Genomic DNA, 24,710 nt, shown 5'->3' with positions numbered 1-24,710 from the left:
AAGTGATGAAATTAGTAAAGGAATTGTGCGGAGTAAGTATAAAAACTTCGGAAAAATTAACATTTTAATGACATTCATACGTCCGAACAAAGAAAAGTGTAGGTTATTTAACCTTTCCAACACCTTATTAGAAGATGTTAAAACAGGCCCGATGTTAAGGCGTATGATGTCATCAATCTGGGGGGAAATAGTTATCCCCAGGTATTGGGCTTCTGAAGCAAAAGCTATTTTGTGTGGTCACCCCCACTCCGAGTGAATTAATTGAGTTTTGGTAATATTTAATTTATAACCAGAAAGTGCACCAAATTCTTCAGCTAGACTAATTACTTTAGGAAGTGCCTGTCTAATGTCTGTGGTGGTAATAGCGACATCATCTGCATAAGCAAATACTTTAAAGAGGTTCTCACCAATTGTTCCAGGAAGGATGTCTATTGCAGTGCATACTTTACAAAGGTAAGGTTCTAGATATATTGCAAACAACAAGGGGGAGCAAGGGCAACCTTGCCTTGTCCCCCTTGATATAGAAAAGCCTTCAGAGTTGGTGTCTGTAACCCTAATAACCGCTTTGGGGTTGAGATAAAGCGCTTTTACTGCAGTGATGTAGTGATGTGGAAATCCCATCCAATTTAGTACGGACCACAGAAAGCCCCATGTGACCCTGTCGAACGCTTTTTCTGCTTCCAACAGGGCCACCGCAACGGGGGACTCTGAGGCCTGAGCCCAATCCAGTACGGCTATAATTTTTTTAACATGGTGAGTAGTGTCTATTTTGAAAATAAATCCATGTTATCTAATATAAACCAAAGATGGCATTAGTATATTTAATCTATTAGCCAAAATCTTAGAAAAGATTTTGCTGTCGGCCATAATAAGAGAAATGGGTCTGTATGAGCCTAACTCTTCACTATTTTTGCCTTTTTTTTTTAAATGATTATTGTAGCGGACGACCATGAAGATGGTGTATAAACGGCAAAAGCAGACTGAAAAATCTTGATCAGTTCTGGCTTTAAGACAGTCATAAAGACCCGATAAAATTCCAAGGGAATCTGATCTTGTCCCATTGCCTTGCCGGTAGCTAGACTAAGAATGGCTGATTCTATTTCTTCCCAGATAACTGGAGCGCGAAGTATCTCTTTTTGTTCGATCAATAATTTGGTTCTAGGAATTGCATCAAGGTATTGTTTAATATCCAGATCAGATGGCTGGTTAGCTTGGTGATAAAGTATTTTATAAAATTCATTAAATGCAACCACAATGTCACCTTTCGATGTTTTCGCATTTCCATTTATATCGAAGATTTTGAAAATCTCATTAGACATCGCGCGCTGACGAAGTCTTTGGGCCAGAACTTTCCCTGTTTGTTCGCTCAGTTCATAACTTTCTGTGCGATATTGAAAGTAGTGTAATGTTATCTGGTCAGCAATGTGAGAATAAACTTGATTGCGTTTAATGGATAAATCAATTTGAGATTCTTCTACATTCTTATTATATTGAATACTTTCTGCCAATCGTAATTCTGCTTCTAAAACCAAGCCGCAATCTTTTTTAAATTTATCCCGATTGCATTTATGTTGAAAGTTCGAATACTTTAAAGTTTCACCTCTTATAATAGATTTAAATGTATCCCAGACTATTGGAATAGATGCAGATCCATTATTTATCTGGAAGAACTCTTGAGTAATATTTGACATAAAAAGTATATAATCTTGTTGTAGTAACAGATTCCTCTGAAAAGACCAAGTTGATTGCGAAGGCGGCCCAATAGATGGCAAGTTAAAACTGAGAAGAATAGGGTTATGATCAGACAATAATTTTGGAAGAACTTGTATCTGATATTTATCAGAAAAGAACTGGGAAAGAAAAAAATTATCGAGACGGACAAATTTCCTATGTGGGGTAGAAAAAAACTATACCCTGGAACTGCAGAATGTAAAGTATGCCAAGCATCAAAGAGACCATTATCTATTACCAAAGACCTTAAAGCCTTAAGCGTCCGTGGTTTAGAGCCAATATACCTTTAATTTTTCCTAATATTAAAACTAGCTTCCAAATTAATGTTTAGGTCTCCATTAAATATAATAGGAATATTATATAATGCTAGCTCCTGGTTTAAAGAATTAAATAATTCTGAGTCGTCTAGATTAGGGCCATAAACAGAATAAATCATAATCTTATTCAGAAATAGTAGAATTTAATCCGAGGCCCACCTACCCCACTTATCAGCTGACGTCTGAAGAACAGTACCTAAATTCCGCCTCATAAGAATAACTACTCCCCGTTTAATTCCTGTTTGTTTAGAACAGATAAGCAAGTCTAGTCCCAGATTCCTTAATAAATCTCTTTTCCCCCAGGAAACATGAGTTTCTTGGAGGCAATGAATATCAATTTGTAACAAATGTATAATTTTAGCAAGGATTCCTCTCTTTTTACCATCATTGAGACCATTAACATTAAGGGTACAAATTCAAATTTCCCTACCCATCAGTGAAAATAATAATTGAATATCGGCAAGTCCTCACCAGAAACCAAACATTTATTATTCTTACCATTTGAAAATGTATTTATTAGAAATCTCCTTATAATACTATTGTCAAGACTTATAATGAGACAAATCAAGCTATCTGGAAAAAAAATGTACAAAATAAGTACCAAAATATACAAGTTTTGCTCGGTTCCAGTTGCTGTTGATTTACACCCCCACCACCACCCCGATGCCACCCACACACACCCACCCACCCAACCACCCCACCCACACCCCCAACCCACCTTATGAGGCACAGGGACAGCCAGTCCCTGGGATCATCGAGTGCTTGCCCCCCGCCTCCCATCTGACTCGAAGGAAATAAAGAAGATTTAAAGCTAAACAAGAGAAAAAAAAGGGCAAGCAGATTGTCAGCCTAATCCGACCTAACCCAGCCAGGACCAGCCTAAAAATTCTAAATCAGCAAAGTGTCATCGTAGTTAGATACACTCAAAATAAAACTATGTATAACAACACACGATAATGCTTATCTATACGCCTATAGCAGCATATGTAACAAACAGTCATAAAGAAGCTAGGTAATTTTTGGCGACAATCTCAGACACACAAAATCTCATTTGTCCTTTTACAGTAACTTTCAGTTTGGCCGGATTCTGAAGGTAGACTATAGCGCCCTTTTCTTGAAAGCCAGAGATTAGCTGTCTAAGATGCCAACGTTTAGACACTGTTGCCTGGCAAAAGTCGGGTCTCACAAAAAAACTACACCCTTTTGTAGAACGTTTTTTATCAGGTCTGGCTAAATCAAATACGGCTTCTCTGGCCAAAAAGTTACTAAACCTAACCAAAATCGCTCGTGGATAGTCCCCTTCTTTTGGCTTTGATTTTAAAGAAAAAGGAAACGATGGGCACGTTCGATAACCACTTGCCAATCCCAAGAAGTAAGTTCAGGAAATGCTGAGGAAAATAGATCACACACAAATTTGCGAACATCAGATCCACCTAAATTTTCTGGAACCCCCAGAACTCGTAGATTGTTCCTCCGAGACTGATTTTCAAGCTCGGTGAGTTTAAAGCTAATATCGTCTCGGTGTGCTTTAACTTGTTTAAGTTCAGTTTTTTGAGTAGCAACTTCATCTTCTAAGGAGGATATTCTATTCTCAGCACAGCGTCAAAGTCAGTAATAAATAATGCAGCAATCACACACGCTAGTGCTTCGCCAAGGGGTGCTCCCTTTACTAGAATTCCCCGGGCATTGCTAAATTTTACACACATTCAATTAATTTATACAAAATAAAATGTATAGGTCCAAATGTTAGCTATATTTTTTAAAAGAAACCTAGAGTCCCTCTACGTGTAGCCAATGTCAAACTGACAACGTGCGCACATTTAGGGATACAATAATGGCCAGCTCCCTTATGTGGAAGCCCTGCACCGTTAATGTGTGGCACATGCGGCGCCTGCAGCGGTAGCACATCACAGGTCCAGGGATGCTGAGTCTTACACAGTGGTCGAAGTGGGGGAAAAAAAGTAGGGGAACAGTGGGCTGAGAATCAGAGGGCGGGAATAACCCAAAGATTGGATCTGTAGGTGGAGCCAGAGGTGTGGCCAGAATGCACATACATCCCAATTTTTAGTATTTGTTTGGCATTTCACTGCCCAATTTAATCAACCAATGGAAACACATGATTATTTAAGGTTATAATGAGTTATTGACATTAAAATATATTCACAAAGTGGGATGTGCTTCTAATCAAAGAATGTACCAAATACGATAAAATGTGGAGACACAAGCTATTTGTCTCCGAGCCGTGGAGTTTCTGTCATCAGCACTTCTCCCTTTTTCCACAACAGCAGTTCAAACATGAATGGCAAAATATCCTAGTTTGCAAATGTTTTCTCTAACATTATGGCTCTGACATAGTTGCCCCATAATGTAAGATCTGCTGCATGATCTGACCATTTAAACTAATAAATTGTTTGTAGCTCAAACATATCAAAAGTTAATAAAAAATGTGACTTGTGTTGCTGCGGAGTGGATGGCCTATTGCAAAGGTTGACTGGTCACCTTTCTCACTGCTGCGTTTGTATGTTACACTGGTACTAATAAGGCAAAATCTTTCCAGAGACTGTTAGCATGTGTACACACATCAAAATAATAAAATATCTGGAAATATACTGCATTACACTGCAGCCTTTTTTTAATGCATAATTTAGTCAACACTATGGCATAATTTTGTCATCCTTTGCTGCATAATTAATTCCAGTGGCCCCACAGCAGGCAGCACATGTTAAACGTGATTGTAAATGAAGCAGGGAGACTGTGAAGTTTGCGAACTTAGGGGCTCATTAGGATTGCGGATAATCCGCATCCTCCGGGCCGGCGGAAGCCACCGCCGGCCCGGAGGATGCAGATTATCCGCTGCGGACTGGAAAAAGACCCCCCGCCAGATTAGGATGGCTGGGGGATCTATTTTCCGTCCGCTGCTTTTCCGCCGCGGTCGCCTTCCGACCGCGGGGGAAAAGCTCTATCATGGCTGGCGGTGTCTACACCGCCAGCCATATTACGATAGCTGCGGATATATGCCTTTCCACGGCTGCATTTCCGCCGTGGAAAGGCATACAGTGTTGTCTTCGGGGGCCCGTTGTGGGCCCCCAGGGGTGAAGAGGGGGTGGGGGGTGCACATGGGGGGTACCTATGATACACCCCTGCCTTTGCGTGCATGAAGCGGTAGGTACAACGCGGTGCCTGCAGATTCGTGCACGCAAAGGAAAACATGTTTTTGTTAACATTGCGGCATGTGCTGCTTCAAGCAGCACCCGCCGCAATGTTAAAAATACAGGATATGACCACCAGGGTGGCGGTCACATCCTAATTAGCACGGAGGGACCGCCGCTGCGGACGGTCCCTCCTCCTCTGGGGTGGCGGACAGATGCAGGTCTGTCCGCCATCCTAATCAGCTCCTTAGTTTGGTGTGCGTGCAAATCCTGCATTGTCAATCCCTAGTGAGTTGCAGCTACTACTGCTGAAACGAGGCCAATGGAGGTACCTATGGGTGAGGCAGACTGGCCTCAAGGGCAGGGCCAACCATAGCACTGGTGGTGTCCTGTGCATTAATGTTTGTTAGTGCCCCCCAATGACCACCTCTGCAATGGATTCCCTCACTACCACCCTTTAACTGTGCCCCCCAAGTCTCCATAACCACTCGCTCTTGGATGCATTTAATTTGATTTACAGCGCCACTCATACCATTGTAGGGTGTCACAGCACTTTACATCACATACATTACACAGAGACAATCAATACGTGTGTAAATCACTGTATAGAAAATGTTACATAAGACTAAGGACTACAAGGTGTAGGAGTCACATGACCACCATACTAGTAGCCTGTATAACTTTATAGCGATTGGTCTGGAGAAACACAATACCCAGAATTTAAAACGTAATACCATGGTTGGGGGTTCTCCTTAATAATCAGAATTGATTTCTGTCCAAAAGAACACTTTTTGGGACATTAGGATAATCAAACCCTGGGAGGGGGGGAAACATAACGCTCTAATTTATACCTTGCAGTTTGTATGCAGCTCTTAGATGACAGTTAATAGCTCACTGTTCTAAGTTAGGATTTTAACTTATAAATTGCTGGAGGCCAGGAAGGAGGCAGCAAGCGTTTTTAAAACCATAATATACTTGCAAACATGATGCCTCCACCTAAAGTCAGCACCCGGTGCGGTCACACTGCTTGCACCGCTCTAGAGCTGGCCCTTCTCAAGGGTCTTGTGAACTCAGTGACTGTTGTTCTAGAGTGTGCTGCTTCATAGGCCTGCCCACAAGACTGCGGGTGAACTTCAGTATGGATAGTGGTGGACAAGCCTTGAAGGTTAACCTACACTTGTCATGCTAGAGTCCACATGCTGGTGCGAAGACACCTGGGCTTCTAAGGTGTTGCGAAGCCTTCCCAGATCTAGCATGTGATTGTGCTCTCGCAGGAGAGTGGTCTGGTGGACTGGTTATTAAGGCTGAACCTGGTTCCCAGTTCCAAATTCAGCAGCTCTGACCGTAGTGCCACATCCTCTCGCCCACTGAACACCGTACTGCCCCACTGAGAAAAACTCCCACTGTCTTCAACTTCAACCCAATTGTTGCCCGCTATAAACACCTGGATGCGGCTCAATTTAAATTACGCACTATACAAGAGCAATATGCGGCCTACAAAAAAATAGTAACTACAGCCTGGAAAAAGCAAACACTTATAGGGAATGCAACATTTAGCAAACCATGGGAAATGTAAGCAGGAACAACATGGTTACCTTAATGCTTTTACACTCACTATTCAGAAATCAGTGAGTGTTTTTGCCTGAAAAGTTAAGGATACGACTACAGGGCCCTGAATGGATCCATTGCAATGGCCATTACTTATATCCTCACAAAACGTAAGCAGTATGGTAAAAAGACCACATCCCTGGACGCGGAGCCGCAGCACACATTTTGTTTTCCAATCCACGTATTGCAGTACCTCCAGGATTGGTGCACTAGTTCCAAGTCCAGGGGAAACAAAGACAAGAAAACAAAAATAGCGCTTCACTGGCAAACTTTGTAAAAGTGGCGCTAATGTGTTTCTGTGTGAATAAAATCAGTTTGGGCAGTTGGCTACCACTCTGTCTTACTTTATTTAGTTATTTATCTATTTTTCATATTTTTTGCCTTTTATTCCCAATGCTGCACTTTTGAATTAAAATGTCAGTAAAATACGACATTTCCAGCAAAAGCGTCTTTCTTTTTTGGATCCATTTCATAGGGAAGCAAATAAAAGAAAGGAGAGGAAAGAGAGTGAGAACCCCGTCTTGAAGTCACGGTTTTCATGGGCCTCCGCAGGGGGGGCAAGGAGGGGTGCTCGGGGGGGGGGGGGAGCAAGCGCCCCTCCTTGCCCCCCCCCCTGCAAATGCCCATGCCCTATCTACAGGAAACAACATGGGCCTCATTTATGAGGCTGTGCGTCACTTTTACAACGCAGGTGCGTCACTTTTTGTGACACACCAGTGGCGTAGAATATGGGCCTTGTAGCGCCATATTTACAAAGTGACTCATCTAGGTAGATGCGTCACTTTGTGAACCCCTGCGCCACATTATACCTGCGCCAGGTATAATGTATGCAAAGGGGGCGTTTTGACGCAAGAAAGGGTCATGGAAGTGACGCAGTGAAATCTATAAGATTTCACTGCGCCATTTCTTGTCCACTAATGCGTCAAAATCTTATGCCTGCTTCATGGAAGGAGTAAGACTGACGCAAGCACTAACAACATGTAAATGTAGTAAATGTAAATTGATACTTGTACTACTCACCCGCAAGGCTCTCAAGGCGCTTGTACGAATACCGCTGTGGAACCCATCCTGGCTTTCCCTGTGAGGCGTCCACTCGTGGGCACCCCCAAGGTGGAGGCTAGGCATCCTTAGCGTTGTGGGGGCCGTTGTGGAGATTAAGCAAGCAATTGCCCCGAGTTGCAGAGTGGGACTCCATGATTGGAATAGGCATCGAGGCGAGAATTATCAGGTCCGTGGAATTTTGAGCCCAAGACCCGCCGATGCGGGGAATTGAACCCTGGTCCCGGGTGAAAGTACACAGTGCTGGAGTTGAGTCACTTTTGTGACACACTCCAGCAATGCGTCATTACTGCACCTGCAGATACGTCAGAAATACTGACGTATCTGTAACTCCTTGCGACATGATGCGTCATATTATAAATATGACGCATCAATCATGACGCAAGGAGTGCGCACTGAGAAGTGACGCATCGCTGCTTTCGGCGATGCGTCATTTCTTATAAATGAGGCCCCAGGTGCCAGCCTCATGCGCCAGCCTTATGTACCAGACGCTTCTATAGCAGCAGGTTCAGGGATTCAAATGAGATTATCTCATATTTTGCTAGTTCTGACAATTTACCGAAATATTAATAAAACGCGGACCTACAGTATTGTGCCCAGAAAACCCTTAAAAAGCAACACCCTGCAGAGGCGAGTTTAAAGTGCACTGTAGACAAGTGAGGTAAACTGGAAGTAAATGTGATGTGTGGCGAAGACCACCCGTTCTGCCACTCGTGGGTACAACAGAGTCACTTCGATGAATGCCAAACTCCTATGACGTAACTGGGGCATGGGGCTGGGGTCTACATTGAACCCATGCACGAGCACATGACATGCACGAGCACACGACATGCGCGAGCACACGACATGCACAAGCACACGACATGCGCACGAGCACACGACATGCACGCACACGACATGCATGAGCACACGACATGCACGAGCACACGACATGCGCACGAGCACACAACATGCACGAGCCCACGACATGCGCACAAGCACACAACATGCACGAGCCCACGACATGCGCATGAGCACACGACATGCACGCACACGACATGCACGAGCACACGACATGCACGAGCACACGACATGCGCACGAGCACACGACATGCACGAGTCCACAACATGCGCACGAGCACACGACATGCACGAGCACACGACATGCACGACCACACGACACGCACACGAGCAGTGTCAGACGCTTCAATGGCAACAGTTTCAGCAACTGGGAATCACAAAGCAAAACTCTGTCTAGACTCTAGAGGCTCATTCTAGGAAGGAAAATGTGATGTGAGATAGAACAAGCCTGCAGAATGCGTCATCACTCAAGCTGCCCGCCCGTGCTGGCGAGGGGGAATTAGCTCAGATGGTAGAGCGCTGGCTTAGCATGCGAGAGGTAGCGGGATCGATGCCCGCATTCTCCAGCATTAAGCCTTTTACTCATTTAATTGCATTTATTGGTTTTTCAGAGTGTTATGGGATTAAGTGCTCATTTAGTTGCGATTATTAAAATAAGAAACTTCTCGTGTAATTTTATACGTTAAATTTGCTAAAACCAACCGTCGGTGTTTGGAAAATGGTTCATTTGTTCATGTTAAACGTAGTGTGTAAAGAGGAGAAAAGTTCATGGGGACTGGTATGGGCTTCTCATGGAGTCAAACCCGGAGGTTGCGGGGCCTGTGCTGTCACCAACTGAGTTATCTTCCAAATAATCAGAAGGTGCCGCAGCGAGGACACTGGACACTGCCAGAGGATAGAGCTGGACCACTATGGGCCCTGCAAGCTGATGGATTGCATGAACCCACAGTAAGGGCAGTTCCTGCAGGCCCCTGGCCCCCAGGGACTGCAGCTGCTGCCCACCTCTGTTAAATCATGGGGGGACAAGACGTCCCCTTCTGATCCCCCGAGACACCTGCGCCCCTGGTGTGTGTATGGAGGTGAGTGGAGACACCTGCTCCCCTGGTGTGTGTATGGAGGTGAGTGGAGACACCTGCTCCCCTGTTGTCTGTATGGAGGTGAGTGGAGACACCTGCTCCCCTGGTGTGTGTATGAAGGTGAGTGGAGACACCTGCTCCCCTGTTGTGTGCATGGAGGTGAGTGGAGACACCTGCGCCCCTGGTGTGTGTATGAAGGTGAGTGGAGACACCTGCTCCCCTGTTGTGTGCATGGAGGTGAGTGGAGACACCTGCTCACCTGTTGTGTGTATGGAGGTGAGTGGAGACACCTGCTCCCCTGTTGTGTGTATGGAGGTGAGTGGAGACACCTGCTCCCCTGTTGTGTGTATGGAGGGGAGTGTAGACACCTGCTCCCCTGTTGCGTTTATGGAGGTGAGTGGAGTCACCTGCTCCCCTGTTGTGTGCATGGAGGTGAGTGGAGACACCTGCGCCCCTGGTGTGTGTATGAAGGTGAGTGGAGACACCTGCTCCCCTGTTGTGTGCATGGAGGTGAGTGGAGACACCTGCTCACCTGTTGTGTGTATGGAGGTGAGTGGAGACACCTGCTCCCCTGTTGTGTGTATGGAGGGGAGTGTAGACACCTGCTCCCCTGTTGCGTTTATGGAGGTGAGTGGAGTCACCTGCTCCCCTGTTGTGTGCATGGAGGTGAGTGGAGACACGCGCTCCCCTGTTGTGTGTATGGAGGTGAGTGGAGACACCTGCTCCCCTGTTGCATGTATGGAGGTGAGTGGAGACACCTGCTCCCCTGTTGTGTGTATGGAGGTGAGTGGAGACACCTGCTCCCCTGTTGTGTGTATGGAGGTGAGTGGAGACACCTGCTCCCCTGTTGCGTGTATGGAGGTGAGTGGAGTCACCTGCTCCCCTGTTGTGTGCATGGAGGTGAGTGGAGACACGCGGTCCCCTGTTGTGCGTATGGAGGTGAGTGGAGACACCTGCACCCCTGTTGTGTGTATGGAGGTGAGTGGAGTCACCTGCTCCCCTGTTGTGTGCATGGAGGTGAGTGGAGACACCTGCTCCCCTGTTGTGTGCATGGAGGTGAGTGGAGACACGTGCTCCCCTATTGTGTGTATGGAGGTGAGTGGAGACACGCGCTCCCCTGTTGTGTGCATGGAGGTGAGTGGAGACATGTGCGCACCTGTTGTGTGTATGGAGGTGAGTGGAGACACCTGCTCCCCTGTTGTGTGCATGGAGGTGAGTGGAGACACCTGCTCACCTGTTGTGTGTATGAAGGTGAGTGGAGACACCTGCTCCCCTGTTGTGTGCATGGAGGTGAGTGGAGACACCTGCTCACCTGTTGTGTGTATGGAGGTGAGTGGAGACACCTGCTCCCCTGTTGCGTTTATGGAGGTGAGTGGAGTCACCTGCTCCCCTGTTGTGTGCATGGAGGTGAGTGGAGACACGCGCTCCCCTGTTGTGTGTATGGAGGTGAGTGGAGACACCTGCTCCCCTGTTGCGTGTATGGAGGTGAGTGGAGACACCTGCTCCCCTGTTGTGTGTATGGAGGTGAGTGGAGACACCTGCTCCCCTGTTGTGTGTATGGAGGTGAGTGGAGACACCTGCTCCCCTGTTGCGTGTATGGAGGTGAGTGGAGTCACCTGCTCCCCTGTTGTGTGCATGGAGGTGAGTGGAGACACGCGGTCCCCTGTTGTGTGTATGGAGGTGAGTGGAGACACCTGCACCCCTGTTGTGTGTATGGAGGTGAGTGGAGTCACTTGCTCCCCTGTTGTGTGCATGGAGGTGAGTGGAGACACCTGCTCCCCTGTTGTGTGCATGGAGGTGAGTGGAGACACGTGCTCCCCTATTGTGTGTATGGAGGTGAGTGGAGACACGCGCTCCCCTGTTGTGTGCATGGAGGTGAGTGGAGACATGTGCGCACCTGTTGTGTGTATGGAGGTGAGTGGAGACACCTGCTCCCCTGTTGTGTGTATGGAGGTGAGTGGAGACACGCGCTCCCCTGTTGTGTGCATGGAGGTGAGTGGAGACACGTGCTCCTCTGTTGTGTGTATGAAGGTGAGTGGAGACACCTGCTCCCCTGTTGCGTGCATGGAGGTGAGTGGAGACACGCGCTCCCCTGTTGTGTGCATGGAGGTGAGTGGAGACACGCGCTCCCCTGTTGTGTGTATGGAGCTGAGTGGCTCATGTCCTGTCATGGTGAGAGCAGGCGCTGAGTGCCTTTAACAGGTGCATGGGTCTCAAGTCACGGTGCCTCACCACGACTTCAATCTACAGGTACTCTAAGGGCACAAGTCTTAAATAAGCATTGGCATAGCCAATAGGTCTCGCTTCCGGGACCTTATAAGTATTTAGTTATGCAGCTCAATATCCTTGGTATAACAACATCAACTGTTGCACTTATAAGGTCCCAAAGGCGAGACCTATTGGCTCTGCCAATGCTTGTATTTCTTGGTGTTAGCGTAAACTCGGCCCACTGCCATTAGAGCGCTTTACGCGACGAACAGATTATATTTAACTTTTTTGCCCAACAGTTCTAGTGGAATTGTCATCCCCCTTCATATGTCGGGTAGTTACCAATAAAGGTCAGAAATAAAACAAAAAGCATTTTTAATTTGTATCCGTTAACACTTTATTGAAAACTGGTCCTTGACTATAGTTTAAGTAAGCACTTAAATGAGTTTCATTTGTTTTTCATTTATGCAGTTCAATTCGCATATATTGATTCAATCAAAAACAATGGGAGAGATATATTCAGTTATAAACCAAAGCAAAAAGGTTTGATACACACGATTAATGAAAACCCAAGAATTGCAATTGCAATCAAAGTATAACCACACTATGTATATTTGTTATATCAAAAATTCAAAAATGTATTTACAGTTATATAAAACAGTTGTCTAAACGGCGCAATAGACTATCAAGTATATAGTCAGTGAGGAAGGGAAAGGGGTGCTCAAGTGAAAAGGAAATTTGAAGGAAAAGAGACAAAGTAGATACACAGTTGTATTATTTACACAGAACAAAGCGGGATAGCCTCCGCTGTCTTATATGCCTGTCCCCTATAGGTGTTAATTGGGGGATATGGGGGAATGGACACTGGGAGGGATACAGGCAGGTCAATGGGTGGGCGTCGACGTTTCGACCCTGATGCTCTTGGGGTATTGGGGACCTCAGCTGCGGGTCTTCTTCAGGACACAAGGGGTGGGGGGGGGAAGGGGGGTGGGGTTGAGCAGCGAAATTGCTGGGCCGTTATCCAACAGATCGTCTGGATAGAACACCAATCAAGTGGCAGGAATATAGACCTCCGTCTATGCTTCTGTAGAAATAAGTCACCTAGCGTCTGTTGGTGGTCAAAGGATGTGAAAGCTTTAGGTCAGGCTGGTGTTCTGAGTAGAGCCGCTATGAGCAGTGATAGCGCGGTCCTACCGGTGCCCCCTCGGGCGTTCCGGTGGTCTTGCTCCGGTTTTGTGCTTTTTTTCACAGGTCCGATTTTCACCTCGAGCGTTCGTGTAGATTAAGCCTGGTACCGCCGAGGAAATCCAAAGATAAGGCTGGGTTCCGCCAAGTAATCCAAAAGATTGGACTGCGTATCACTGGAGAGCCAGTCTTGCGTAGTGGTCTCGACTGGCTTTTGTCCGAAAGTGAGCTCACTCGCTCACTTTCGGACAAAAGCCGATCAAGACCACTACGAAGTAGTGTGGCTCACTGGTTAGAGGCGGCAGACCCGAGAGCAGAGGACGGCCCGGGACCAGGGTTCGATTCCCGGCGCGGCAGGTTTCTGGACCAGGGTCAGCGGACTTGATAATTCTTTCGCCTCGGTGCCCTCTCTGATCAGCGATCACACTTGGCAACTCTGGGCATTAGCTTGCCTCATCTTCACTAACGGCCCCACCAGACCGCCGGGGATGCCTGGTCTCACCCTGGAGATACCCATTAAGGGACCATCTCTCAGGGAAGCCAGGAAGGGTTTCGCAGCGGTCGAAGTGCCTTGGGACCCTACGGGTAAGTAGTGCGCTATATAAATGCCAATACATTACACATTACGCAAGACTTGCTCTCCAGTGATACGCAGTCCAATCTTTTGGATTACTTGGCGGAACACTGCGTATCACTGGAGAGCCAGTCTTGCGTAGTGGTCTCGACTGGCTTTTGTCCGAAAGTGAGCTCACTCGCTCACTTTCGGACAAAAGCCGATCGAGACCACTACGCAAGACTTGCTCTCCAGTGATACGCAGTCCAATCTTTTGGATTACTTGGCGGAACCCAGCCTAATCTTTGGATTTCCTCGGCGGTACCAGGCTTAATCTACACGAACGCTCGAGGTGAAAATCGGACCTGTGAAAAAAAGCACTAAACCGGAGCAAGACCACCGGAACGCCCGAGGGGGCACCGGTAGGACCGCGCTATCACTGCTCATAGCGGCTCTACTCAGAACACCAGCCTGACCTAAAGCTTTCACATCCTTTGACCACCAACAGACACTAGGTGACTTATTTCTACAGAAGCATAGACGGAGGTCTATATTCCTGCCACTTCATTGGTGTTCTATCCAGACGATCTGTTGGATAACGGCCCAGTAATTTCGCTGCTCAACCCCACCCCCCCCAACCCCTTGTGTCCTGAAGAAGACCCGCAGCTGAGGTCCCCAATACCCCAAGAGCATCAGGGTTGAAACGTCGACGCCCACCCATTGACCTGCCTATATCCCTCCCAGTGTCCATTCCCCCATATCCCCCAATTAACAACTATAGGGGACAGGCATATAAGACAGCGGAGGCTATCCCGCTTTGTTCTGTGTAAATAATACAACTGTGTATCTACTTTGTCTCTTTTCCTTCAAATTTCCTTTTCACTTGAGCACCCCTTTCCCTTCCTCACTGACTATATACTTGATAGTCTATTGCGCCGTTTAGACAACTGTTTTATATAACTGTAAATAATTTTTTTTGAATTTTTGATATAACGAATATACATAGTGTGGTTATACTTTGATTGCAATTGCAATTCTTGGGTTTTCATTAATCTTGTGTATCAAACCTTTTTTGCTTTGGTTTATAACTGAATATATCTCTCCCATTGTTTTTGATTGAATCAATATATGCGAATTGAACTGCATAAATGAAAAACAAATGAAACTCATTTAAGTGCTTACTTAAACTACAGTCAAGGACCAGTTTTCTTTATACAATTCATACCCAGGTCCTTTGATTCTGTGGGTGAACCCCATTGATTTAATGAACACTTTATTGAAGCCTTTCTTTTAAACACTGCTTTTTTGTCTGTCTCCTTGTAAGTTATGCAGTGTGAAGGGCGCTGGAGTCCGGTCACTGTGTGTGTGACTGTTGTGCAGCTACAGGAGAAAGGTGTCCACACATGCAAAGGAATGATAAAACACCTGTGTGTAGCGTCACGTGCCACCCAGCACCGCCTAAAGATAATGGGCCTCATTTATGAGGCTGTGTGTCACTTTTACGCCGCCGGTGCGTCATTTTTTGGAACACACCAGTGGCGTAAAAAATGTGCCTTGTTGCGCCATATTTACAAAGTGACGCATCTAGGTAGATGCGTCACTTTGTAAACCCCTGCGCCACATTATACCTGTGCCAGGTATAATGTATGCAAGGGGGCGTATTGACGCAAGGAAGGGTCGTAGAAGTGACGCCGTGAAATCTATGAGATTTCACTGCGTCACTTTTAGGACACCGTTCCATCAAAATCTTGCGCCTGCCTCACAGCAGGCGTAGGACTGACGCAGGCCCTTTCACATGGGGCTTGCCCCATGTGAAAGGACGCATTGCTGGAGTTGCGACACTTTTGTGACACACTCCAGCAATGCATCACTTTTGTGATTACAGATACGTCAGAAATACTGACGTATCTGTAACTCCTTGCAACATGATGCGTCATACATTAAATATGACGCATCATTGGTGTCGCAAGGAGTGCGCACTGAGAAGTAACGCATCGCTGCTTTCACGCAGCGATGCGTCATTTCTCATAAATGAGGCCCCCTGTATGGATGTCAGCAGAGACCAGGAGAATGAAAACAGGAAGGGAGGGGGTATGTTAGAGATACAGGTGCTCCACTGCTTAAGACCTAGAGTAAATGGAAGCAAATAACAAATACAAATGGCGCCCTGCTCAATACCTAGAATAATATAAAACAAATGAAGTGAAAAATAAAAGCACCTCAGGTCCCACCGAGATTTGAACTCGGATCGCTGGATTCAGAGTCCAGAGTGCTAACCATTACACCATGGAACCGGCTGGTCGCAGTACTGTCACTTTTCAGTCAAATGCTGACTTTCTATTGGTCAACAGCGTATGTTAAACGTCCAATCAAAGAAGTCTCTATTTCACAATTAAATCCTTAAAACACCGTACACGAAACTTTGATTTAACCAACACATGGAAAGTAACACATTGATGCTCTAAAGTGTCTTTTTAGGGCAGCGCTTTAAGTTGCTTTAAGTGTTGGTGTAAAGAGGAGAAACGGCGCACACAGGCGCTGAACCCACAGGAGAGGAAGCAGGAACTTCCTAAATCCTCATCTCCTATAAATCAACACAGCGGGTTATTAATGTCACAACACAGACTCTAAAAGCGCCTCTCCCATAGCAGGGGGGGGGGGCAGGAAAGAAACGAGCATTTCACACGGTGAGAGCACAGGAAACGGGTGCCATCCAGGGCTTTAAGTGGGATGAAAAAACTGGGGGGGTCTCTGAAAGGGGCGTGGCCAGTGTAATTAGGGGCGTGGCTTTAAATCACTTACGCAAAAAATCTGTGCTTAGCATAGTGTGCTGTCCGACTTGTAATTTGCTGTTTCCGCCTTTGCATCCAGATATTTGATACAAGTAACATCATACCTACAATAAGTAAGGAATATTGGCTTTGTCAATTGTTATTACTGGCAGAAGATAAATAAGCTGCAACTATAACTTGTATATAATATTGACAAAGCTTCCAATTAAATCCTTGGTGACCCTACCACAATGTTGCTGCTCCTGAGTTTCAGAAAGAGAAGGGAAATCCAGAAAGAAAATGACTCTTAAAGGATTTCCCTTCCCCCACAACGCTCCCCTGGCATGACCTCATGCTGTAACTTCTCTACTACTGAGAAGTGAGCAGTGTGAGCAGCGCACATCCATGTGCTGGTGCTGTCTCGAAACGGGTCTCTATCAGGCTTTGTTTTGAGCCATGGCACTTTTTTCCGGACTGCAGTGACAGCAAACAGCGGTCATTGCAGTCCGGGAAAAAAACGGGCTGCCCGTGTCAGGGCTCAAAACAGAGCCCGATAGAGACCCGTTTCCAGGCCCCCTGAAAAAAACTGCCGGTGCTCAGACCCCTTGAGACCCGGCCCACTTAAAGCCCTGGTGCCATCGTTTTATGCCACGCGCTATTTATATAATCTGTACTCTTCGTTGTGTGATAAAAGGCAAACATCGAATAACGCTTCATAGTATTGATCTGTGGCATTTTCCCTCCAGTTCTTTAATACTACAGCAGCTGTGCAGCAAGGGCAGGGGGGGGGGGGCAGGAGCCGAGGGGTCGGGGTAAACCGCAAAGGGGTTTAGACTGATAGAAGGGAAGAGACACAAGTGAGAGTTATTAGGACTTCCAGAGCCATTTTTAGGTTTTGCCTCGCCAAAAAGATGCGCTCTGCGCATCTTTTTTGCGCAGGCAAAAACCTAATGAGTACTGTGTGTGGGTTTGGGTCGGCCCTCGTCATTCATTGGCTGGCTCCATAAATGGAGCCTAGCCATTGGACGAGGGGCCTGCCCATCAATGCCGGACCAGACACGGGGGCGTTCCCGAGATTCTTTGGCTTTTGGCTACGTCAGCCGAAAGCCTCTTCTCGGGAACGCCCCCGAATCTGGTCCAGGATTGAGGGCACCCGCCGGGAAAGGGCATGAAGGTCAAACCAAGCTGCAGGGAGGTATCGCCGGCAGCCCGTCATCCGAGGAGATGGTTGGCTGCAGGGAAAGTAGGAGGCATGAAGATTATACCGAGTGCAGAGTGGTGCTTCAGAGTGGAGCTTCAGAGTGGAGCGCCAGAGTGGAGCTTCAGAGTGGAGCTTCAGAGTGCAGAGTGGAGCTTCAGAGTGGAGCTTCAGAGTGGAGCTTCAGAGTGGAGCTTCAGAGTGGAGAGTGGAGCTTCAGAGTGGAGCTTCAGAGTGGAGCTTCAGAGTGCAGAGTGGAGCTTCAGAGTGGAGCTTCAGAGTGCAGAGTGGAGCTTCAGAGTGGAGCTTCAGAGTGGAGCTTCAGAGTGGAGCTTCAGAGTGGAGCTTCAGAGTGCAGAGTGGAGCTTCAGAGTGGAGCTTCAGAGTGGAGCTTCAGAGTGCAGAGTGGAGCTTCAGAGTGGAGCTTCAGAGTGCAGAGTGGAGCTTCAGAGTGGAGCTTCAAAGTGGAGCTTCAGAGTGGAGCTTCAGAGTGCAGAGTGGAGCTTCAGAGTGGAGCTTCAGAGTGGAGCTTCAGAGTGCAGAGTAGAGCTTCAGAGTGGAGCTTCAGAGTGCAGAGTAGAGCTTCAGAGTGGAGCTTCAGAGTGCAGAGTAGAGCTTCAGAGTGGAGCTTCAGAGTGGAGCTTCAGAGTGGAGCTTCAGAGTGGAGCTTCAGAGTGCAGAGTGGAGCTTCAGAGTGGAGCTTCAGAGTGCAGAGTGGAGCTTCAGAGTGGAGCTTCAGAGTGCAGATTCAGAGTGGAGCTTCAAAGTGCAGAGTGGAGCTTCAGAGTGGAGCTTCAGAGTGCAGAGTGGAGCTTCAGAGTGGAGCTTCAGAGTGCAAAGTGGAGCTTCAGAGTGGAGCTTCAGAGTGGAGCTTCAGAGTGCAGAGTGGAGCTTCAGAGTGGAGCTTCAGAGTGCAGAGTGGAGCTTCAGAGTGGAGCTTCAGAGTGGAGCTTCAGAGTGGAGCTTCAGAGTGCAGAGTGGAGCTTCAGAGTGGAGCTTCAGAGTGGAGCTTCAGAGTGGAGCTTCAGAGTGCAGAGTGGAGCTTCAGAGTGGAGCTTCAGAGTGCAGAGTGGAGCTTCAGAGTGGAGCTTCAAAGTGGAGCTTCAGAGTGGAGCTTCAGAGTGCAGAGTGGAGCTTCAGAGTGGAGCTTCAGAGTGGAGCTTCAGAGTGCAGAGTAGAGCTTCAGAGTGGAGCTTCAGAGTGCAGAGTAGAGCTTCAGAGTGGAGCTTCAGAGTGCAGAGTAGAGCTTCAGAGTGGAGCTTCAGAGTGGAGCTTCAGAGTGGAGCTTCAGAGTGCAGAGTGGAGCTTCAGAGTGGAGCGTCAGAGTGGAGCTTCAGAGTGCAGAGTGGAGCTTCAGAGTGGAGCTTCAGAGTGCAGAGTAGAGCTTCAGAGTGGAGCTTCAGAGTGGAGCTTCAGAGTGGAGCTTCAGAGTGCAGAGTGGAGCTTCAGAGTGGAGCGTCAGAGTGGAGCTTCAGAGTGCAGAGTAGAGCTTCAGAGTGGAGCTTCAGAGTGGAGCTTCAGAGTGCAGAGTGGAGCTTCAGAGTGGAGCTTCAGAGTGCAGAGTGGAGCTTCAGAGTGGAGCTTCAGAGTGCAGAGTGGAGCTTCAGAGTGGAGCTTCAGAGTGCAGAGTGGAGCTTCAGAGTGGAGCTTCAGAGTGCAGAGTGGAGCTTCAGAGTGCAGATTCAGAGTGGAGCTTCAGAGTGGAGCTTCAGAGTGCAGAGTGGAGCTTCAGAGTGGAGCTTCAGAGTGCAGAGTGGAGCTTCAGAGTGGAGCTTCAGAGTGGAGCTTCAGAGTGGAGCTTCAGAGTGGAGCTTCAGAGTGCAGAGTGGAGCTTCAGAGTGCAGAGTGGAGCTTCAGAGTGGAGCTTCAGAGTGGAGCTTCAGAGTGGAGCTTCAGAGTGGAGCTTCAGAGTGCAGAGTGGAGCTTCAGAGTGGAGCTTCAGAGTGGAGCTTCAGAGTGGAGCTTCAGAGTGGAGCTTCAGAGTGGAGCTTCAGAGTGGAGCTTCAGAGTGCAGAGTGGAGCTTCAGAGTGGAGCTTCAGAGTGGAGCTTCAGAGTGGAGCTTCAGAGTGCAGATTCAGAGTGGAGCTTCAGAGTGGAGCTTCAGAGTGCAGAGTGGAGCTTCAGAGTGGAGCTTCAGAGTGCAGAGTGGAGCTTCAGAGTGGAGCTTCAGAGTGCAGAGTGGAGCTTCAGAGTGGAGCTTCAGAGTGGAGCTTCAGAGTGCAGATTCAGAGTGGAGCTTCAGAGTGGAGCTTCAGAGTGGAGCTTCAGAGTGGAGCTTCAGAGTGGAGCTTCAGAGTGCAGAGTGGAGCTTCAGAGTGGAGCTTCAGAGTGCAGAGTGGAGCTTCAGAGTGGAGCTTCAAAGTGGAGCTTCAGAGTGGAGCTTCAGAGTGGAGCTTCAGAGTGCAGAGTGGAGCTTCAGAGTGGAGCGTCAGAGTGGAGCTTCAGAGTGCAGAGTGGAGCTTCAGAGTGGAGCTTCAGAGTGCAGAGTAGAGCTTCAGAGTGGAGCTTCAGAGTGGAGCTTCAGAGTGGAGCTTCAGAGTGCAGAGTGGAGCTTCAGAGTGGAGCGTCAGAGTGGAGCTTCAGAGTGCAGAGTAGAGCTTCAGAGTGGAGCTTCAGAGTGGAGCTTCAGAGTGCAGAGTGGAGCTTCAGAGTGGAGCTTCAGAGTGCAGAGTGGAGCTTCAGAGTGGAGCTTCAGAGTGCAGAGTGGAGCTTCAGAGTGGAGCTTCAGAGTGCAGAGTGGAGCTTCAGAGTGGAGCTTCAGAGTGCAGAGTGGAGCTTCAGAGTGCAGATTCAGAGTGGAGCTTCAGAGTGGAGCTTCAGAGTGCAGAGTGGAGCTTCAGAGTGGAGCTTCAGAGTGCAGAGTGGAGCTTCAGAGTGGAGCTTCAGAGTGGAGCTTCAGAGTGGAGCTTCAGAGTGGAGCTTCAGAGTGCAGAGTGGAGCTTCAGAGTGCAGAGTGGAGCTTCAGAGTGGAGCTTCAGAGTGGAGCTTCAGAGTGGAGCTTCAGAGTGGAGCTTCAGAGTGCAGAGTGGAGCTTCAGAGTGGAGCTTCAGAGTGGAGCTTCAGAGTGGAGCTTCAGAGTGGAGCTTCAGAGTGGAGCTTCAGAGTGGAGCTTCAGAGTGCAGAGTGGAGCTTCAGAGTGGAGCTTCAGAGTGGAGCTTCAGAGTGGAGCTTCAGAGTGCAGATTCAGAGTGGAGCTTCAGAGTGGAGCTTCAGAGTGCAGAGTGGAGCTTCAGAGTGGAGCTTCAGAGTGCAGAGTGGAGCTTCAGAGTGGAGCTTCAGAGTGCAGAGTGGAGCTTCAGAGTGGAGCTTCAGAGTGGAGCTTCAGAGTGCAGATTCAGAGTGGAGCTTCAGAGTGGAGCTTCAGAGTGGAGCTTCAGAGTGGAGCTTCAGAGTGGAGCTTCAGAGTGGAGCTTCAGAGTGCAGAGTGGAGCTTCAGAGTGGAGCTTCAGAGTGGAGCTTCAGAGTGGAGCTTCAGAGTGGAGCTTCAGAGTGGAGCTTCAGAGTGGAGCTTCAGAGTGCAGAGTGGAGCTTCAGAGTGCAGAGTGGAGCTTCAGAGTGGAGCTTCAGAGTGGAGCTTCAGAGTGCAGCTTCAGAGTGGAGCTTCAGAGTGCAGAGTGGAGCTTCAGAGTGCAGAGTGGAGCTTCAGAGTGGAGCTTCAGAGTGGAGCTTCAGAGTGCAGAGTGGAGCTTCAGAGTGGAGCTTCAGAGTGGAGCTTCAGAGTGCAGAGTGGAGCTTCAGAGTGGAGCTTCAGAGTGCAGAGTGGAGCTTCAGAGTGGAGCTTCAGAGTGGAGCTTCAGAGTGGAGCTTCAGAGTGGAGCTTCAGAGTGGAGCTTCAGAGTGCAGATTCAGAGTGCAGATTCAGAGTGCAGATTCAGAGTGCAGATTCAGAGTGGAGCTTCAGAGTGCAGAGTGGAGCTTCAGAGTGGAGCTTCAGAGTGCAGAGAGGAGCTTCAGAGTCAGAGTGGAGCTTCAGAGTGGAGCTTCAGAGCGGAGCTTCAGAGTGGAGCTTCAGAGCGGAGCTTCAGAGTGGAGCTTCAGAGCGGAGCTTCAGAGTGGAGCTTCAGAGCGGAGCTTCAGAGTGGAGCTTCAGAGCGGAGCTTCAGAGTGGAGCTTCAGAGCGGAGCTTCAGAGTGGAGCTTCAGAGTGGAGCTTCAGAGTGCAGAGTGGAGCTTCAGAGTGGAGCTTCAGAGTGCAGAGTGGAGCTTCAGAGTGGAGCTTCAGAGTGGAGCTTCAGAGCGGAGCTTCAGAGCGGAGCTTCAGAGTGGAGCTTCAGAGTGGAGCTTCAGAGTGCAGAGTGGAGCTTCAGAGTGGAGCGTCAGAGTGGAGCTTCAGAGTGCAGAGTGGAGCTTCAGAGTGGAGCTTCAGAGTGCAGAGTGGAGCTTCAGAGTGGAGCTTCAGAGTGCAGAGTGGAGCTTCCGAGTGGAGCTTCAGAGTGCAGAGTGGAGCTTCCGAGTGGAGCTTCCGAGTGGAGCTTCAGAGTGGAGCTTCAGAGTGCAGAGTGGAGCTTCAGAGTGCAGATTCAGAGTGGAGCTTCAGAGTGGAGCTTCAGAGTGGAGCTTCAGAGTGCAGAGTGGAGCTTCAGAGTGTAGCTTCAGAGTGCAGAGTGGAGCTTCAGAGTGCAGATTCAGAGTGGAGCTTCAGAGTGCAGATTCAGAGTGGAGCTTCAGAGTGCAGAGTGGAGCTTCAGAGTGGAGCTTCAGAGTGCAGAGTGGAGCTTCGGAGTGGAGCTTCAGAGTGGAGCGCCAGAGTGGAGCTTCAGAGTGGAGCTTCAGAGTGGAGCTTCAGAGTGGAGCTTCAGAGTGGAGCTTCAGAGTGGAGCTTCAGAGTGCAGAGTGGAGCTTCAGAGTGACGCTTCAGAGTGGAGCTTCAGAGTGCAGAGTGGAGCTTCAGAGTGGAGCTTCAGAGTGGAGCTTCAGAGTGGAGCTTCAGAGTGGAGAGTGGAGCTTCAGAGTGGAGCTTCAGAGTGGAGCTTCAGAGTGGAGCTTCAGAGTGGAGCTTCAGAGTGCAGAGTGGAGCTTCAGAGTGGAGCTTCAGAGTGGAGCTTCAGAGCGGAGCTTCAGAGTGGAGCTTCAGAGTGCAGAGTGGAGCTTCAGAGTGGAGCTTCAGAGTGCAGAGTGGAGCTTCAGAGTGGAGCTTCAGAGTGGAGCTTCAGAGCGGAGCTTCAGAGTGGAGCTTCAGAGTGCAGAGTGGAGCTTCAGAGTGGAGCTTCAGAGTGCAGAGTGGAGCTTCAGAGTGGAGCTTCAGAGTGCAGAGTGGAGCTTCAGAGCGGAGCTTCAGAGCGGAGCTTCAGAGCGGAGCTTCAGAGCGGAGCTTCAGAGCGGAGCTTCAGAGTGGAGCTTCAGAGCGGAGCTTCAGAGTGCAGAGTGGAGCTTCAGAGTGGAGCTTCAGAGTGGAGCTTCAGAGCGGAGCTTCAGAGTGGAGCTTCAGAGTGCAGAGTGAAGCTTCAGAGTGGAGCTTCAGAGTGGAGCTTCAGAGTGGAGCTTCAGAGTGGAGCTTCAAAGTGGAGCTTCAGAGTGCAGAGTGGAGCTTCAGAGTGGAGCTTCAGAGTGCAGAGTGGAGCTTCAGAGTGGAGCTTCAGAGTGCAGAGTGGAGCTTCAGAGTGGAGCTTCAGAGTGGAGCTTCAGAGTGGAGCTTCAGAGTGGAGCTTCAGAGTGCAGAGTAGAGCTTCAGAGTGGAGCTTCAGAGTGGAGCTTCAGAGTGGAGCTTCAGAGTGGAGCTTCAGAGTGGAGCTTCAGAGTGGAGAGTGGAGATTCAGAGTGGAGCTTCAGAGTGGAGAGTGGAGATTCAGAGTGGAGATTCAGAGTGGAGAGTGGAGATTCAGAGTGGAGATTCAGAGTGGAGAGTGGAGCTTCAGAGTGGAGATTCAGAGTGGAGAGTGGAGCTTCAGAGTTGAGATTCAGAGTGCAGAGTGGAGCTTCAGAGTGCAGAGTGGAGCTTCAGAGTGCAGAGTGGAGCTTCAGAGTGGAGCTTCAGAGTGCAGAGTGGAGCTTCAGAGTGGAGCTTCAAAGTGTGAGTGGAGCTTCAGAGTGGAGCTTCAGAGTGGAGCTTCAGAGTGGAGCTTCAGAGTGCAGAGTGGAGCTTCAGAGTGCAGAGTGGAGATTCAGAGTGCAGAGTGGAGATTCAGAGTGCAGAGTGGAGATTCAGAGTGGAGCTTCAGAGTGCAGAGTGGAGCTTCAGAGTGCAGAGTGGAGATTCAGAGTGCAGATTCAGAGTGCAGAGTGCAGATTCAGAGTGGAGCTTCAGAGTTCAGATTCAGAGTGGAGCTTCAGAGTGCAGAGTGGAGCTTCAGAGTGCAGATTCAGAGTGGAGCTTCAGAGTTCAGATTCAGAGTGGAGCTTCAGAGTGCAGAGTGGAGCTTCAGAGTGGAGCTTCAGAGTGGAGCTTCAGAGTGGAGCTTCAGAGTGGAGATTCAGAGTGGAGCTTCAGAGTGGAGCTTCAGAGTGCAGCTTCAGAGTGGAGCTTCAGAATGCAGAGTGGAGCTTCAGAGTGTCAAGAGCAATGCCAATAGCTCTAACTTTAACAAAGGCAAAACCATTGCATTGTAAATGCTTGTTGTTTAGATGGAATAAAATACTTTTCTAATGTTGCAACAACAAAAACTGTACTTCCCATACCGGGAGTCGAACCCGGGCCGCCTGGGTGAAAACCAGGAATCCTAACCGCTAGACCATATGGGAGGCTGCCTGCAAAGGATGCAGTCTGTTGAACATCTGTTCTGTCAGGCTCCGGTTTGTACATGTACAATCACACTGCCACCCATAAGGGTCTGGCCATGAATGGGGTAACAGACCACCCCTACACTCCTGACAAACCGGAAGGAATGAGAGGTCATGATTTCTGCAACACCCTGCTCATGTCTCATCATTTTCAACCCTAGACCTTCTCCAGACCCAGAGCCCAGGACCAGAGGACAGCAGCAGCCCCCGCACTGCCTCTTACTGCCCCTCCCCCCCTGGAGCCAGACAAAGCCACGCCCCTCTCCCCAGGACCCCCCTTCACTCCTGTGTCTCCTCA

The 24,710-nt window shown here is 48.6% G+C and overlaps 2 non-coding genes across 2 annotated transcripts; both read right to left on the bottom strand.

Moving 5' to 3' along the window:
* Positions 1-15,948: 15,948 nt before the first annotated feature.
* On the bottom strand, positions 15,949-16,020 carry TRNAQ-CUG (transfer RNA glutamine (anticodon CUG)). Its single transcript has one exon. It is a non-coding gene; the product is annotated as a tRNA-Gln (tRNA).
* An 8,281-nt stretch (positions 16,021-24,301) lies between these two features.
* TRNAE-UUC (transfer RNA glutamic acid (anticodon UUC)) lies at positions 24,302-24,373 on the bottom strand. Its single transcript has one exon. It is a non-coding gene; the product is annotated as a tRNA-Glu (tRNA).
* Positions 24,374-24,710: the final 337 nt, after the last annotated feature.

Source organism: Lissotriton vulgaris, chromosome 1_1, assembly GCF_964263255.1.
Source record: "Lissotriton vulgaris chromosome 1_1, aLisVul1.2, whole genome shotgun sequence".
Lineage (NCBI taxonomy): Eukaryota > Metazoa > Chordata > Amphibia > Caudata > Salamandridae > Lissotriton > Lissotriton vulgaris.
Note: the sequence above shows the minus strand (reverse complement) of the source record. Positions and strands in the feature narration are given on the sequence as shown.